This window comes from Podarcis cretensis, assembly GCF_951804945.1.
Source record: "Podarcis cretensis genome assembly, chromosome: 8".
NCBI lineage: Eukaryota > Metazoa > Chordata > Lepidosauria > Squamata > Lacertidae > Podarcis > Podarcis cretensis.
In genome coordinates this window covers 19,204,867-19,209,809 of record NC_137177.1, presented here as the reverse complement: position 1 = coordinate 19,209,809, position 4,943 = coordinate 19,204,867, and the positions used below count along the sequence as shown (strand labels likewise).

The 4,943-nt window shown below is 45.6% G+C and overlaps 1 pseudogene across 1 annotated transcript; it reads right to left on the bottom strand.

Annotated features, from left to right (window-relative positions):
* LOC307222517 (free fatty acid receptor 2 pseudogene) lies at window positions 1-3,267 on the bottom strand (annotated as a pseudogene). Its single transcript, XR_013843853.1, has 2 exons — window positions 3,128-3,267; window positions 1-1,759 (listed from the first exon to the last, which is right to left on the bottom strand). The product of XR_013843853.1 is annotated as a free fatty acid receptor 2 pseudogene (transcript).
* Window positions 3,268-4,943: the final 1,676 nt, after the last annotated feature.

Genomic DNA, 4,943 nt, shown 5'->3' with positions numbered 1-4,943 from the left:
GCAGGAGCAGGGACCGAGCAACGGGAGCTCACCCCGTCGCGGGGATTTGAACCGCCGACCTTCTGATCGGCAAGTCCTAGCTCTGTGGTTTAACCCACAGCACCACTTGTGTCCCTTCCACCAGCAGGTATTAGACCGTAAACCCAAGGTGGGGGCAAATGTGGCCAGTGGGTGGAGAGAATTCTCCCATGTACTGGCAGAGACTGATGTCTGTACCCCTGCATTCTATTTGCATATAACCAGGCTTTTTTTAAAAAAGAAAACTACACCACATAAGCAGCTCAGACATGTGAGTTCTCAGTGCAAGAGGCAGTCTGACACAGGAAAAGTTCAGTCAGGTCAGAACTACCAAATCCACCTATAAATCCATTTAAAACAAATTTCCCTCCATCCCTACTCTGGAGGTAGAACACCTGGAAATCACTGGAAGATGCAGTCTCATCCTTGATGTTTGCAAACGACGACAACTGAGATATTCCTGCCATCCAGAAACAACCAAGTTTCCCCATTTTTAAGGTGATGTTAATTTCCAGTTCAAAATGCAGGTTGAAATGGTAAGTTCATGGCTTCAGATGGAAAACTTGCGTTGGGAAACTAGAACAACTGGCAGATTATGGATGGGGATACTGTTTGGATTTGAATGTTCTCTGCTTCCTGTGAGCTTAAGCACCAGGTTTGCTTCCTTGTGTGGCATGCTTGCTCCATACTGCTCAGTCATCTGATGACCCAGATCTTTGCTGAGTCGTAAAAGGAGTAGGGGTGGGAGCCCCTGCCAGTCCACTGGGGAGATCTGAAGCAGTTACATGTCCAGCTCCTGCTTTGTTGTCTTCAGGAGTCTTGCAGCAACACAAACAGCAGGGCGACACAACAGCCTGGATCTTGCTACACATGCCGAACCAGCAGTTGCTGAAGGTTCGTCGGATGGTGTGGGAGGAGAAGAAGAAGATGATAGGGTCCAAGGTGGTGTTCAGGGAGGTGAGGAAGAAAGTCTCTACTCTCCAGGAAGGACTCTCCTTATTAATGAAGCCCACAATGTGGGAGATGTTGTATGGTGCAAAAGCAATGGCGAAATTGAGCAACGTGGCCACCGCCAGGCACACCGCCCGTTTCTTTTTGTGGGGAGGGATGTTGGGCATGGTGCTCAAGATGCAGATCACATTGACATAGCAGAAAAGGGTGATGGTGAGAGGCAGGCAGAAGAGGAGGAGGCAGAGCTCCAGCCGGAAAGGGAGAAGGATGCGGAGCTGCTCTGGGGAGAAGCTGTAGTAACATGTGGTGATGTTAAGGTCTGACGGGGTCCTGTTGTGGTATTCGACAGCATAGACAATGCTGGCACAGTGGGAGCAGGCCAGGAACCAGAAGAAGATGCTGGCTGCTCTTGCCGAGGTTGGCTTGCGGTTCAGCTTGTGCTTGACCGGATAGGCAACACAGAGATAGCGTTCCACACTGACCGCCATGAGGAAAAGGGTGCTGAGGTAGATGCTGCTGTAGAAAAAGAAGTTGGTGAGTGGGCAAAGGAAGTCAGGAAGAGGCCAAGTCATGTCACTGGCAACCTCCACCATTTTAAAGGGCAGGAAGCACAGCAGGAAAAGGTCGGAGATGATCAAGTTGCACAAGAAGATGTCGATGGGCACTGGCTTCTGCCTCACTTTCTTCAGGAATGCGTAGCCAGCCAGTAGATTGGAAGGCAAGCCTGTCAGGAAGGAGAAGGTATAGATTGCAAGGACAAGAGCCTTCTTCATGGGTGTCATCTCAGCTTCTGCAAAAGAAGGGTGAGATTATGAGATAAGAACGTTAAGTGAGGAAAGCTGTCTCTAATGCTAAAAGTATCATTCAGAGATGACTGTCCTCTCTCTTGGAACACACTCAGTCTCCTGAATAGTATGAACTATAATGGTTCCCCAGTGGATAGATCAGGGATGGTCAATGTGGTACCCTCTGGATGTCATAGGATCACAACCCCCATCATCCATTACCACTGGCCAAGGGGCTGGGTCTGTTGGGAGTTGGAGTGCAAAGCATCAGGCAAGTACAACGGAGGGATGAAATGGACAAATCCTTCCATGGCCATCAAGGAATAGGCATGAGCTAAGCAGGCGTGAGCTCTGCGTGTCTTAAAGTAAGCGGGAGATACCACTTCTTTTTTTGTGGGTTGGTAGTTAAACTGCTGTTTTGTCAGCCCCTTCAGTGAAATCTTTCAACGGCAGCTTGATGTGTGATGCAATGTTGAAGTTTTTGCAGCTCAAGCTGTTGCCAAAGCACAAGAACAGTCTAGAGTTTCCTTTTTTATTTGTAATAATAATAAAAAAGAATGCGTATCAGTTCCCAACTCTAACTGTGCATTGCAGTGCTGTGTTGTGTTGGCTGTCGCTTCATGTTGGGTTGGATCTTAATTTATTCATAAATTCAGTGGCCCTGATTTGCATTGCACCAAGGAGGTGGCCCAGCTGTGTGTTGTGAATGGAGAGCAGATGTCTCAACAAGGTAAAATACACTGGTTCAGGAAAGACACTCAGCTGGTCTCTCAGCTTATTCGGATGTGCCTCATAAACCCAAACCCCATTATTCCTTCTCAGCGCAAGGTCTGCCTTTGAGTTTTCCCAGTTTGGGTTTTCCATATGCCTGAGGCCACGTTCACACCATACATTTAAAGCAGTAGGATACCACATTAAACAGGCAAGGCTTCCCCACATTCTTGTAGAAATTCATAGCCTTATCTACTGTGCATTTGTCTCGTTCACTTTTAAAGCTACCCAAATTGGTGGCCGTCACCACATTTTGCGCTAGGAAATTTCTTGGCTTGACTACGTGCAGCATGAAGAAATACTTTTTGTTATCTGCCCTAAATCTTCTCAGGCTCCAGCACTTATGAGTTCTAGTATTATGAGAGAGGAGAACAGTTGCTCTCTAGCGTTTTCTCCATACTGCACAAAATTTCCTACACCTTAATCATTCCCCGTTTACATCTAAAAACAAACAAACTTAAAAGCCCCCAAACATTGTAATTTTCCTAATATGGGAGTTGCTTCAACTTCTGGATTCATGTCTACCAATAATCATATTTCTAACTATTTCACTATATTAAGCGTTTCCAAAAAAGAATTCTAGCCACATTTTCTAAACTTACTTGTGTTCTAGGGGATCGATCACTCTGCTCTGTCTCCGCGGAGGACTAGAACCACAACCTTCCAGAGATGACTCAAAGACCAGCCTGAATTCTTTCTTTCAAAAAGATGCCAGTGGGCATATTCACATGTGCCTTGAGAAAGTTGGAGCATCTGTACAACAGACGAAAGTGCGAGTCCTTATGAGACAATCTGGAGGAAGTGAGGTCATTTGCAGAAAAGGGAACCCATCATAAATAGCAACAAATAAACTGGAAACCCTGCGGCAGAGGGGGAGGAAACCGATTTCAATGTCACTATGAAAGTCAACCATTGTGCAAACCTTTAATGAAACCCTCTCCAATCTTCTTTTTAACTAAGGTTTTCCATTTCCCTCCCCACGCCCCAACATGGCAGAATTAGATGAGCTCCTGTGTTTCTGGAGCAGTCTAGCTGAAAATCCCACAAGACCCATAATCGATCATAATGAAATATAGCCTACCAGTCCTTGCATCTAGTTTCTTTCTCTTCCCCACCTATGCTATTTGATTCCTTCATCACAATGTTTTGGACTAAATCATCCTCAGGATCACTTCCAACTCTACAATTCTATGATTCACTCTCAAAGCCAGCTTTTGCATCTCCCATCCCTGCTTGCGAGAACTGCCTTGGGAAGAGGTGTGTTTTCGACCCATGTTCAATTAAGGAAATGAAGGAGGATGTTCTGATCAAATTACAGGGAAATTGCTAGGAAAGGACACACTTTGCTGCTACTAGGACTTTTTTATGTCTAACCACAGACAAGTAGCATCCTTCTTCTTCCACACCTCCAAAGCCATGCCAACAGTTCATTTTGTCTCTGTAATGAGAGCCAACACCCCTTCATAGAGGCATGCTTTTGCTACATTACACATCCTTTCTAACAAATTAACTTCTGTGACTGCCCCAATCAGAAATGGCTGAGAAGTTGCAGATGGGAAAAAGTTGCATGTACCCCTTTCACAGAATTTCCCCTTTGGAAATGATTAAAAATATTTTTTTTTTTTAAGAGAAGGAGATGGAAGGACTGCTCAGTTTTGGTGCTCTTGGTTTAAAATTGAAAAATGAGTATTCCATATTTCCACAGCAATTTGTGATTTAGAAAAAAAATCATGAAAATACATGTGTGTGTGTGTGTGTGTGTGTGTGTGTAGACAGAGTGGATATTTGCTAGTCATCTTCAAATATGTAAAGTGCTGTTACAGGGAAGATGGAGCAAACTTGTTTTCTCCTGTTCTAGAGCTTGGACTACTGTATTTTTCGCTCCATAAGACGCACCAGACCATAAGGCGCACCTAATTTTGGGAGGAGGAAAACAAGAAAAAAAATATTCTGAATCCCATAAGCTAGAACAGCAAACGGGATCACTGTGCAGTGAAAGCAGCAATCCCTCTTGCTGTCCTGGCTTATGGGATAGCCGTGCGCAGCCTCTCCCAGGCAGCAGGATGAAGGCTCCCCCTGCCCAAAGAGGCTGCGCACGGCTAAGGCAGAAGCCAAGAGAGGCGCTTGGCTGAAGGGGCGCTGCACAGCTCTTGCTCTTTGTACAGCGCCATTCACTCCATAAGACGCACTCACATTTCCCCTTACTTTTTCGGAGGAAAAAAGTGTGTCGTATGGAGCGAAAAAATACGGTAGATGTTCCTCTGGGTCCCTTTCAACTCTACAACTCTACAATTCTATTATTCTACGTACAGAGCATCCTTCTCCCCAGGTTCTGTCTTTCAGGTTGTGCCACCACAAAACCACTTCCTGAAGCTCGATCTGTCTGCTGGCTGGAGACAGAAAATCACCTAAGCTCCA